Consider the following 14,043-nt stretch of genomic DNA (forward strand, 5'->3'; position numbering starts at 1 on the left):
AGAGAATATAGTTTGCCTGTTCTTGAAAAGTATATAAATAGAATCATTCATTTAAAGTATCTATTTTTGTGACGTTATTTCCCCCTCAATGTATATTTGTGAACATATTCCAGAAGTATGATACATCTCACAATCAAAACAAAAGAAAAATGCAAGGAACTGCTAAATAGAAAATTTAGGATGGTGTTTGCTTTTATTGGACGGACCAAGAATGGGTTAGGGATGGACAGACAAAGACTTCAAATGTTGTGGTGAGTGTTCTTTCTCTTAATTGGTTGGTGGTGGGCGCAGAATGTTCATCCCATTACTGTTATTTTTTAACTTACCTGCATTTTGTATTCATTTTATATCTATCCAGCATTTTAGAAAGGCAATTTTTTTAAAAAAGGATAAAAAGAATAGTGGTATCTAGTGCCCCATAAACTCAACTATCATTTAACTTACCAATATTCCTAACAAACAGGGTTGCCAGAAGAAAATATAGGCTGCCCAGTTAAATTTGAATTTCAGATCAACAAAAAACATTTTTTTTTAGTGTAGTTTTTCTGAAATGTTTCATGGGATGTGCTTATATTAAAAGTTGCTTTTAATTTGGTGTCCTGTATTTTTATTAACTAAATCTGGCAATCCTACTAGTTATCATACCTGAACAACTCCCTAGGAATATTCCTTCTATATCCTTATTTCAGCACAAAGGCTCAGAACACTCATTCTGGATTTATTTCCCTGTTTCACATCATCGATTCTTTTCTTTCTTGGGAAGGGCCTTTGTATAAATTCATTCAACTGTGTATTTCCACCTAAATGTGTCCAAGAATGAACATATTATCTTGTCAGTCTGCCCCCATTCTCAGCTTCAGACTCCCCTATTTATGGTAAGGATGCTGTCTTAGGGGTCTCTGTTGCAAGTGACAGAAACTTGATTGGACCAAACTTAGTTAAAAGACAATTTATGGCCTCATGAAGTTGACCTGCCTAAAGGGTGGAATGCAATCGGGCCTCAGAGATTTGAGCTCCACCAGTATCCCTCTTATCTCTGCTTCTCTTTGCCTCATTCTCACTTGGCTTTCATCAGCTCCCAGGTTTATATCGCTCAGATAATGCTACTGAAGTGGGACTGAGACTGGTTCCCTCTTTAAAATTATGGGAACACTGTAGAAGTTATATAATAATTATGTCAATAAATTATGCAATAATTTCTACAGATCGAAATTATGTAGAAGTTTGGAGGGAGATTTGACAAAACTTTCATTTGAGGGAGCTAATTAAAGCCTGTCCATCTCACTGGTGGTACAGAGAACTTGACTTATTTTCTTGTATTAAGTGTACTGCATGTTATTTCTAATAAGAAGAATTTCTGGAAAGTGAAATTTATGTTCTGGCTTTTAAAAGGAGAAATATAAATAAATTTCAAAATTTATCCAAAAAATTTTAAAAAAATGAAATAAAATGATAGGGAAGAGCTGAACTGGCTCAGCCTGTGTTGTGTCCTTATTCTAGACCAATCTCTGGAGTCTGGGAGGGGGTATAGGAATGCTATGAAGACTCCTGCATGTCCTGCCTTGCGTTTAATCGCCACTGAATAGTTACGGGCCCTTGGGCCTTGCACAAGTTACTTAACCTTTCTGTGTCTCATTTTCATCACCTGTAAACTCCATTTCAAGTCAGGTTCTCTATAAACAAAGCCTGAGATACGGATTTGGATGCATTCTTTTTTTCTTGTTAGGATGATAGAGGATTCAGTTCCCATAAGCAACTCCTCTACCACATCTTCACAATAAAATTGTATCACAATGTTTGGATAAATCAGGAAGAATTGTTTACATTTGTACATTTATATTGTTCCTTACAGAGCCAGGAAGCATATCATGATTGTATTTCCTTTCTTATATGGACTTTTTTTTTCTGGAGAGCCATGTTTCATTTTTTCTTTTTTTAATATTTTCATAGAATTCTATCCCCAGGCCCTCCCATGTCTGAAAATGCCAATCTCTATCTAGACTGAGTTTAGAATTTTGGGTTGAAGATGATATTCTCTCAGAACTTTAAATATATTGCTCTGCATTTTTTAGTAAGCAATATTGCTATTGGGAAGCCATGTGCTTCTGAATTCTGTTACTTTGTGTGTGGCCTCTTTGGTTTGGTTTAGTGTTTAATTTCACCTGCATAAAGTGGGAGAATGGGGGAATCACTGAAGATACCTGTGGCCCACTCTGCACGTACAGTCACCGCGACTTGAACCAGTTGATAATTGCTTTACACCCAGGTATCTTTCTTGCATTCCTCTCTATGCAGAAGTTCTCTGGTATTTATTGCCTGCGCCGTTCTGTGGGTCCTTCTCAGCATGTGCTGCATTTTACTGTGTGTCACTCTTTAGTGAATGACTCCAGTGTGTCAGTTACACCATCCTATGTCAGGGCTCAGAGAGGATGCTTTACTCTTCCTTGTATTACCCGAACTTTGCACCACAGTCAGCTTTTAGTTTCTGCTCAAGAAACTGGTGGATCCATAGTCCTACCAACTTTTTGCACAGTTTCTGAAAATTTCAGTTATTCAACAATGTTGACATATTTTACAATCTTTTGACTTTTTTTTGGTTGTTGTTTTTTTTTTTGTTTTTTTTTTTTTTTAATTCAGGCTCTTTAAAATATAGACTGAGGATGCAGTGCTATCTGTTCCTACTCATCCAATGGCAATTTCTCCTTGGCTTTTTGTTCCTGTGACAGTCTCAATGTACACAAATGTATTTTGCAAGTGGAATTTTGTGCAACACTATATCAAATGTATTACAATCATCATTCTAGACATATTACATCAACTACATAACTCTCATCTGTAAATCTTGTAATTCCATCAAAAAAGCCATCAAGTTGTCTATGGAACGATTTGTTCTTTACAAACACCTGGTGATTATTGCGCCTGATTCCATTATCCTATGGATGCTTTCAGATTTCTACCTCTCCATTCTCTGTTATTTACTGGAGAGTCAAGATGTGCACAGATATTTCAAATATACAATGTTTCACTGATTATTTTATAAGGCAGTTAAGTAGGAAGATGGTACTATATTTCACAAATGAAGAAGTTAAAACAAAGAAATGTGTGAATTGAAGTGCAATGATCCAGCTATAATTTTCATCTTAGAAATCTCTATGTTCCCTAGAATGGAAAATTCAGTTTTGGCAGAGTCAACTTCCATCACTTTTTTTTTTTTTTTTTTTTTGAGGTCTCCCAAGGTTTTCTAATTTAGTGAAGTTGTAAATAACCCCCAAACTTGATCTGCCTACATAAAACCAAAGCAATAAATATGGCTTGCCTCTCTACTTGCTTAATTGGCAGCCACAATTTTTCAGACTTTCTCCTTTTTGTACAATTTGGGAACACATCCAAATATTTTAATTTACATAATCACCAAGTGAAAATATACCAATGTGAAGGGAATATGTGTAGCTCTCAGTCTGCACTGTAAAGAGATTGAGACCCAGGACTGAACAGATTCATTCCACGTGGTCGGCTGTGCTTCACTCTACCTGGGGACAGAGATAACCACTCTTTTTGCTGACAGATGAATAAACACTTGTATAGGGACTAAGGAAAGAAAATAAGAGGGGAGAAATGGGTAAAGAAGTGGTCAAGAGCTTTTTAGTTTTGAAGAATGGAAAGTGGTAAGCAGTATGTGGACATAGTGGTTGCTATCTTCATGTCAGTAACTTGGAGCATCTTTCATGTAAAAGAGCCCCTTGTTGCCTGAGCACAGTAGAAAGAGGTGTGGAAAGTTAGGAAGGGAGGGTTGAGCTATATTAGTAAGTGAGATTTTGCAATGTCAAGTTTAGATGAAAGTTCAACCAGAGTAATTCTAGAAAACTGTTGGCGCAATTGCTTTACCATATTGTAGATTTTTGAAGGTGGAAAGAGAAATGAGGTGGTTACTTGGGAACTTTGTGAAGATAACCAAGATGCTAGGAGATATGAACTCCTTCCATCGGTGCAGGCAGGCTCATCTCCTCAGACAAAGGGATCTGAAAGACGACAGCGTGGCTGCTTGTCAACTAGGCCCAAGCCTCACAAAGCAAACAGGTATTAGTTTCTGAAGAGATGGCAGAGCATATTCTGAACTTGGCATTCAGTGGTAAGCAGAAGTGAGTAAGAGTGCTTAGTCACATTGTTTTGTAAGCACCATCTTTATATTTAGGTGATTGTGTTTGCAAATCAAATGTTTTAGGAAATCTCAGAGTAGGTTTATAACTAGGTCTTAACATTTGTATATGGTATCTCATTTGCTTTTTTGCAATTTTTTGATGTCATTTTATCTGATTTATACATTAGAATCCAAACACACATGCAAATCATGAAATTGGAGATGGAGAAGAACTTCCAAAAGCACTGGATTGAGGAAATGCCATAAATAAAGATTTAATACATGATGCCAGTTAGATATATCAAAATCTTTGGCATTTCTTGGGTTTTGTTGGCATCATAATGGCAACCAATAGGTTATATAAACACTTCATATATTTTGAAAAGAAATGCTCTGAACCAAGTATACTAACTTTACTGTGGGGTCAGATAATTCCAGCTGTATGCACTCCACTGCCTATACTTTGTTTATAATTTAAGCCATGTGTGTTTTAGTGTGTATAAAGTATAGTGTATTTATTCTTGAAAACAAATAAGACTTGCTCCTATTTACTACAATGCAGCCAAGTGCAAGTAAAAGGTTGTGAAACTGGATGTACCAGGTTCACCCTTTCACAGCCTTAAAAGCGGTAACAATAGCATTGTGGAGATGCGCTAGGTAGGCTTAGTACTAATGCCGTTTATGACTGTGCTCACACAAGGCAAATTTAGGATGCCCTTCCAAGCTTATAAAATGGATTTCCTACTGTAAAGTTAAAACAATATATGTCTTGGGATAAATAAGTCTCAGTGACTAACGTCATTGAGAATGGGTAGACCAGTTTGTTTTGTTCTATGCCAGCCCTTGGGGTAGCTATCACACATTGCATTAGGCTGGGAAATCTTTGTGGAGGCAGGTGAAGTGTTGCTGTGTGCTGTGCCCCAGTTGTGGATACTATGCTCTATGTGTTTCCTCGACCACCTTGCCCCTACTCTCTCCGTGAAGTAATACAGAAAAGTGAAAAGAGTACAACTTTGATGTTAAACAGGCAGAGTTTGAATCCCAGCTTTGCTTTCTGTGACCTTAGGTCCCTCTTTAATATATCTGAAACCTCAGCTTCCTTCTCTGCAAAACAGTGGTTGCAAGATTGTTCAATGTATTATTGATAATGCATATCAAGTAACTGGTATAAAGTAATCACTCTATAAATTGTAGTAATTATTACTTTCTTTATCATCTCAGAGAGATAAAGGAATAAGCGTGTGAGAATTTCTGGATCTTTTCTGCTTTTCTTTGATCTTTAATACTAGGCACAAATTCATGTGAACAGAGAAGAAATAAAAAGAGCTTTGCAAAGCTGAATAAGTTTTTGTTTCTTGTAAAACCCATCTAATCAACAGACTATCGATTAGTTCTGATGACAAGTGACCTCTGACTCCCGAATCAACACGCTGTGACTGAGGAAAGTTATCTTTTATCAAGATTTCAGTTCTTTGGGCAAGGTCAAGCATAAAAGGGAGAAGATATTTCTTTAGTGGACAGCTAAAACAAAACATTCAAATATATGCCTTTTTAAACCTACCTCCCATTTTTATTGAAAAGGAAAAGTTATTTAAAAAAAAACTACAGGGAAACTAGAAATTGTAGAGGAGGAATTTAGGTTATTCTGCCATTGCTTAGGAAAATCGGCTAATTTCCACTGCCATTATGTTAGTGCTAAGAATGAGAAGAGTTGTTATAATCTGACAGCTGTTTATATTTCATCCATGACTCAAGTTGTAGATCTTATTATGAAGTGTTAACTGGTAATAACGGGTAGTTTTAGTCAGTAGCAATATGTGTACCAGGAACAGGTAAGCATCCAGGTTTACTTGAGTCAATGCGGATTTACAGCTGGATGTAGTGGTTGTCACAGCGACCTGTTGTCAGAAGCACGGTTAGGCCACGTGGGAGCAATGAGTCTCTCTCTAGCCAAGCCCACCTCTCTCCAGGCCTTCACGGTCTCTCTTCTCCATTTTCCATGGGCAACGGCTCCTCAGCTTTCTCCACAGCCAATTTTCCCCTGTTTCTTCCTGGTCTAACCAGAAACTGGGGGCCCTGGTCCCAGTGCATATGATTTTATGGCTTGAGTGTTCTCAGCCTCTCTATTTCGACACCAGATCCTTGGGAAGGAAGATCTTATTTGTTCTACAGGGATAGGGGGGTCCTCCCCTGGGCCAATCAGCAGTGCCGGGCTGCAGGCTGGGCTGGGGGAGACCAGCCTTAGGTGGGAGAGGTCCTCCTTTGGGGTTTCTATGGCCAGAGCCCTACAGTAAGCAGGGCGTGCAGTGCAGGGGAGGAAATGACTGGTTAGGCCGGCCCAAGGGTTGGTGGCAGTGTCCTTTGTCTCCTCTGGGTAGCTGCTGAGCAATACTAAGTGGGAAAGGTGCACTCAGCACTCCGAATATTGAGTGAAGATGAGGGGCCAGAAGTAAAAGGACAGTATTTCTGCAACTGATAATAATTTTTCACTTTTTGCTTGCCGCCATAAGTTCCCATGGGAGCAAAGAGAAAGGAGGGTTGGATCCTGCTGAGTGGGGGTTCTGCAGCTTACAAGCTGTGCTGTTGCAAAGAATTTACTTAACCTCTTTGAGCCTTCGGTTTTATGTCTATAATATGATAGCACTAATGCTTGCTTTGTCACCTCTCAGGATTTCTTGAGGATCAAATGAGAGCCTTATACTTTCAAAGCAGGACACAAATATGAGATAAGGAATTTGGATTCCTGGACATATGGCTACAGTGACTATGCCAATGTTTTCCTCTAATTACGACACCAATAAATGAAGATATTAAGATGCTTCCAGCCTTGGAGACTCCGTCAGTAGCACTTGTACTGGACAAGAGAATTTTCACAGCTATACCATAACTCATCCAGTTCCCTTTCACTGGGGAGTGACTTATGTCCTGCTGCAAGTCCCAAACCAAACCGAGGTCCGGGTGATTGATAAATCACCTCTTTAACCACAAAGAAGACCTTTCAGTTGACGGTAAAGTATGAGATATTTCCCCATCTCTCGGGTATATCTTTTTTGTTTTTCTTTTCTATATAAATAAAAAGCCTTGTGAATTTTCAAAATCCTTTTCTTTCTGGGCTTTGGTGGTAGGGGAATGGAATGAATGGCTTTTCCAGGGATCACCAAAGCCCAGGATTCTGGGACTTACACACATATGCCCAGACATAAACACACACATCCATGACTGAACCTAAATACTGCAGCAGCCGCCTCTCTCGGGTGGAGGTGGGTGGCCTAGTTCAGAGGCACCGAGAAGGGCCCGCCTGGTTGCTGATGTCATGGGATGGTGACAGAGTTTACAATGGGATTTTGTCCCAACACTGTTATGCAACAGCCCCTTCCCCCCCTCCAGCACCACACATACACTGAAGTCATAAATGAGAGGAATGACACACCGACTAGACACATAATTCATCAGGATTCTGTAAGTCCTGTTTGAGTCACAGGCATAAAACCCAAACAACAGTCTCACAAAATCTCACCTGGGAGGACAAAGGAAATCAAACAGTGCAGTTCTGCAGTTGTTTGCAATCCTTGAAGGTGGCTCTGTTGGCTGTGCCACCATCAGTGCTAGAGATAACTTTCACAAATATGAGATGTGTTCTAGAAAATGCATATGAAGGGTGACTGTCCCAATGCTGAACAGTGGATGTACAGGTCATAAGCAGTGAGAGGTCCCATTTTCAGGGAGCGAAAAGCTATTATAAATTTCTTCTCCCAGCCCTAGGCAGCTCCACGGCCTTGCTAACTGGGCCCCAGCATCCTGCATGTCCTCCCCAGACAGCTGCCACCTTTTTCTCTCTTGGGAGAGCAGTCAGGCAGCTGCATTTCCCATAGACCCCTGATCCTCCTTCAACTCCGCTGAATCTTGGGAACGAAGTAGTTTAGTCTTTAAATGTTAAAGTTTCCTTCCAAAATTGCTGTGTTTCTAAAGTAAGAGGAGAAAAAAATGTTTTTTCTCTAAGAAAAAACAAAGCCATAAATGGCCTCCAATAATCCCAGTAAGGCACTTCTCTACTGCTAGACAGCCTGGTGTGGCCACAGGGTGAGTGAGGACGGTCAGCAGATTGGGCATAGAAAGGGCTGGGGCCTCTGGGGCCTAATAAAGGGCTGCCCTCCCATTCAGGAGACCCAGTGAGCAAGCAAGTTCCACGTCCCCTAGGGGTGGACAGTAAGGGTGGATGCATTTCCACACTTACACCTGAGAAAGATGACATATGTCGGTTGACAGTTTACTGAGGTGCCAAAACCCTGAAGATGCACAAGCTAAGAGGCACTATACGGCTGAAAAAGAGAAGCCACAGGTTCCTAGAGACCAAGGGGACCAATAACACATTTTGTCTATCTCCCAAACTGGTAAAATATTGAAATACTTTCTTACAGTTGAAACAAGGCCCTGCCCCAGTCCCTTTGTGTGCCCATCAGGCCCCCTGCCTCAGTTTCCTTTCTCACTCCCCAGCTTCCCTGGAAATCCATAGTCCAGTAACTAAGGGGTTAATGTCGGGCACAACAGGGATTCAGCTGAGATCTGCATCCTTTCTAATGGGTTTGCTCCTGAGCCATACCACTTATATCTTTTGAAGACCACCCTTGTCCACTACACAATTTTGCCTAGGAGGGAACAGGTACTTGATTCAGATGATCCACTGCAGAAATGGAATTGTCTGCAGCCAAAAGAAGATAAAGCTGGCAATAAAGAGATGATACTAGGGACGCCTATGAAGTTGAAAGCTTGGCAGTTGGCTTAATGAAGATACCATTTCAGCTCTTTCCCACAGTCCTGCTTAGAGGACTGTCATCCAGTTGATGACAGCTGAAGGGGAAACAACATAGAGGTAGCACAATGATTTTGGCAAGAAAGGATGGCATGGGGAACAGGGATTGATTTATAAATCCTTCTTAGAGCAGAAAGCCATCTTCATGTCATTTTTATAGCTGATTCCCCTACCTCTTACATACCTGTGATATCTCCATTATTACAGCTGCCCTGCATACATCCCTCACACTTTTGTAATGTAGCAAAGAGAGATTAATTGTATGGTAAAACTCTTCAACAATTTACTGAACCTCTGCATTCCTGACATTAATCTTTCCCCAAGTGCCCTATCATTAACTTGAGAAATCAACCAGGCAAAACCTAAGAGTGGGCTCATGCAAATCAAAATACATAAATAGTGTGCAGGGATGGAGATGGAAAAGGCTGTCAGGCTGAACCTGTAGCAAGATGATACATTAAGCTTTTCTCCAGAATGTTTCATCCATCGAACATGTCATTTGTCCACAACCCTGTACTATTTAGTTAGAATAGTTTATTTTGGGCTTGGGCCTGGTAAGAGCATGAAAAAATTTTTCCATTTTCAAGTTGTTTTTCTGTGATGCAAATAAAAAATCACTTCTCTCCCTTGGTCTCCAAAAGAAAATCTCTTTTCCCTCTCTGTTTGTGGAATTCAGTGAGTTGCTCACTTTGCTCAGATTGTCTTCACTTTGAAAAGAACATATGCAAAAGATATTTCTTTTGAAAATTTCTCCCATAATAAAGTTTATTCTCACACCAAATTTGATTAGTCAGAAGGCATATAAAATTGGTTAGGACATTATATTTGTGTATTAGTTCTGGAAGTTTTGAACATGCTTTCTCTGATAAGAATCTTACACACATGGATTTGGCCTTACGTAAAGAGAACTCTTGGTTTGTGCTCACAAAATCATGATTGCAAACCAGATGGAAAAATATAGGAGGTGTCTACTGAATAAAAAAGGGCACTTGAGTGGGGGCTGTAGGTGTGCTTTTCACCTCCGAGATGGCAGCTATGGGACCACTGCAGGCTGTGTGGCTTTGAATCAACTATTCCCCTTAATGTTCTCTCTCTTTGTAGCCACAAACTGTGATTTAGGTCTTTTGCTACAGAATTTAACATAGTTGGAGAGTGGACACTATGCACCCATTTTTTTTTCACCTACTACTTTTGAACTACATCTTTTTTATCTGCACTAAGTTGAATCTCTTCACAATGGAACATCCTTTTCTTCCACATATATATTCACTGGTTTCCTGAATTAGGTAAACTGAAGAATATATTATCTAAAGAAAACTAGGTTAAATGAATAGATATAATTAGAGTGTCTTGAGGAAAATTTAAGGATATGCTAGGATCATTTTCTTGGTGTACTTGAACGTTAAATACACAAATCATATCAAACCTGTAATGTTTTTGATTGAAATAAAATTTTAAAATAGAATTTAAAATGAATAGTGATGCACCACTGATTATGTTTTTTCCTTTGTAAATTGTAAATGATTATATAATCAAGAAAGTTAAAACTTAGCAAAAGCTTAGATTTAAGTAAAAAGACATGTAGGTGTTTTTTTTTCAATTACTCATTCAATTAATATTTATTGAGAGTCTCTAGGGTGCACATCTCAGTAGTGAACAAGGCAAACAGTCAAGAAGCTTCTAATTTAGACAGTCTAAGAAAAATACTTGGATAATAGGTAATGTAATTACATACAAACAGGTCACACCAACTATCTCCTGGAGCAAACACTCTTCTCTCTTGTCTGCGAATGTCTGTAGCTAGGAAAAACAAAAGAATAATTACAGACATCATGATTGGGGATTGTTTGAACTTTGATTACTGAATTAATAATTTATTTTTATAACTTGGATGTTCAGCTTAAAGTCATCTGAGTTTATATGCAAAGGTAAATATGTTTAAATTTTTACACTGTTTTTGTATAATATTCAGGAACCAGATTCAACTAAAATTTAACCCATACAGACCATTTCATAAACAACATAATATTTAGTACTTATCTAGCACTCATTAAATGTCAATTGCTATGCTAATATAATAAATAATATGTATAATTTATTCCTCTAAACAACTTTATGAAGGGCAGACTATTAACATCTACAGAAACTAACAAAGTGATGATGCTTTGCAATGGCAGTGTAGACAGCAGTCTTTCTTTTATAAGAGACATAGGAGATGATGGCAATCAACAATTACACATTTATCAAGTCTACAGCATATTGTAGGCACTGGGAGTACAAAGATGATCAAGACCTGATCCTTGCCCTCAAAAGGCTTCCCTTCTAATAGAGAGATGAAAACACAAACGTATAAATGCAAGGATGTGATGTGGGCTCTGTGATGGGCAGAGTAGGATATAGAATTCTGCCTTCACAGACCACTTGGCACTTTTAAGTTCTTGGTTTTGTGTTTTTCTAGAAGGTGGTCTGGGCACATTGAAATAATGTGGAAAGATTCCCCAAATTCTAACCATCTACTTGAGGCAATTCAGTGCCTCTGGTTTGATTTTTTACTAAAGAGAGTAGTGATTTCAGTTGTAGTATCCTTAGATACTTAAAAAGTGCATGGACAGGTTTGTTAAGTTTACTGTAAAGACTATGGTCAGCACCAGGAGACAGAAAATGACAGATGTCATTAAGTTAAGAGTAGAAAAAACTAGGGGTCTCTGGAGATAAACTGAAACCCTCCTCACATCCAAAATAGTAAGAGTGCAGATGACAGCAAAGTGAAATAAATTCTTTTGAGGACTCATGAGTTTAGGTCCTCTAAATCATTTAGCAAACATTTTTGAGGGACTACCATGCCAGGACCTGCTGAGCACTTTATGAAACCAAGTGCCTTGCAAGTAAGAGTGTATGACTGGTGGTGTCCACCAACTTCTTTGTGTGTGTGTGTGTGTGTGTGTGTGTGTGCATGCATGTGTAACTTAACAGCCTCACATAGCAGGGTGTGATGTGTACAACCCAACATAATTTACATCAGACCTTTTGCCCAATCTCATAAGGTCAGCCTTATGATCACATATTTATGTCTAAAGTCATACATATTCTATGCTTATGCCAGTTCAGTAATGGGTAAAGCTGAATTTTCTTCCCAAAGAATACTGTAAATTTTCACGTGATGGCATTTGGATAGAATTCTACATATTTATAGGTCACTAGCAATCTGTTCTAATTTTTTTCTTAAAAAAGGTGCATAAATTGGACATGTTATGCAAATCATGAATTCCTGAAGACTTGTTGAGTTGGTGTGATCTGGTTATCAGTTTGAAACATGCTACACATTTTAACTTTGCCCAAAGAATGTGACTAAGGGAAATATTTGACCATTAACACTATAAAAACTTTATCAGATGGCTGGGCACAGGCTTCATAAAAGACATAGTAATCATTAAAAAAAGTTTTATGAAAAATAAAATATTCCAGTTCGAGTACATAAATAACCCCTTTGAAAAAGGAGGCAAACCAATAGCTCTTCACATTTACAACCCTAAACAACATATGTCACTTGAGTGCTTAAACTCTGCACACTCTCTTCTTGATCTCTTCAGGGAGGGCCATTGAAAGCTCCCAAATGATGCTGCTTCCGGCACCAGGGGGAGTCGTAGGGTGTGTTCACAAGGAGGGTGCCCGATGGATGTGCGTGACTCCCTTCCCAGAGTTCTGGTCTGCAGGATGGTGTAAGGATTTGAGAAACTGTCATGTTTCCATTTCCCATCTCCCCTAAATTAATTTTTTATAGTGTGCTTTAATCATATTCTTTGAAGCAACTTCTCAAAAATAAGGACACACATTATTTACTGTGAGTATAAAAACCTTCTCAAAACAAGTGTTGGTGAGGATGTGGAAAAATTGGAACCCTCATGCATTGTGGGGGGATTGTAAAACGGTAAACCACTTTGGAAAACAGTTTGGTGTTTCCCCAAAATGTCATAGTCACCATATGACCCAGCAATATCAGTCTTACGTATGTATCTACCCAAGAGGATTGAAAACATATGTCCACACAAAAACTTGGATGCAGATGTTCTTATCAGCGTTATTTAGAATAGCCAAAACATGGAAACAACCCAAATGTCCATTATCAGATGAAAGGATAAGCAGCATGTGGTGTATCTCTGCAACGGATTATCATTTGACAATAAAAAGAAGGAAGATCTGATAAATGCTACAACATGGATGAATCTTGAAAACGTTGTGCTAAGTGAAAGAAGCTGGTTAACGACAGGCCACGTATAGTAGGATTCCATTTACATGAAATGCCCAGAATAGGCAAATTCATAGATAGCGAAAATAGATTAGTGATTACCAAGGGCTTAGAGGGCTGAGAGGGGATTGGGATCGACTGCTAATGGGTTTGATTGGTAATGACAATTAGTAGTGATGTTTGCACAACTCCATGAATATACTAAAGCCACTGAGGTGAATTTTATAGTATGTGAGTTATATCTCAATAAAGCTTTATAAAAAAAGATCTTTTTGAGCTGTTTTAGACAGTCCAAACCTATGTCCCAATCAACTCCTGCAAATGACGAAGATGTAACTACTTGTTTTGGTATGCATTACAGCCCTAAGAAAAATAAAACAATTTTTTTGAGATAAACAAAGACAACAAAGCAATAAGAAGTTATTTTTTCTCATGTGTTGGTATTTCATGTTTTCAAACATCTGAAGGGAATCATACATAAAATGAATCAGAATGATAATAGATATATTTTTGCAATACTTTCACAGATGGTCTTATTCAAACACATTCCGGGTGATGATAAATAAAGACGCTTACAGGGTTACATAATATGAAACTCTGGTTTGGATATAAGACCAGACAAGCAAGTTCTATAAGGGAACATTTCTTATTTGTCTTCGTATTTGCCAGGGCATAGAGCATGTGTTAGTTGAAGGAAGAATTAAATGGGTTTTTGATTTTATAGCTGTCCTTCTTTGCAGGGGTACTGTCAACTGCAATAAAAAAATGTCTTTTTATCTTAGAGACAACATGGTTTTAAAGGATAGCTCATTCTGGAAATCAGTAGACCCTCAGTAAATATTTCATGAA

The sequence above is a fragment of the Choloepus didactylus genome, chromosome 12 (assembly GCF_015220235.1).
Source record: "Choloepus didactylus isolate mChoDid1 chromosome 12, mChoDid1.pri, whole genome shotgun sequence".
NCBI classification, from domain to species: domain Eukaryota; kingdom Metazoa; phylum Chordata; class Mammalia; order Pilosa; family Megalonychidae; genus Choloepus; species Choloepus didactylus.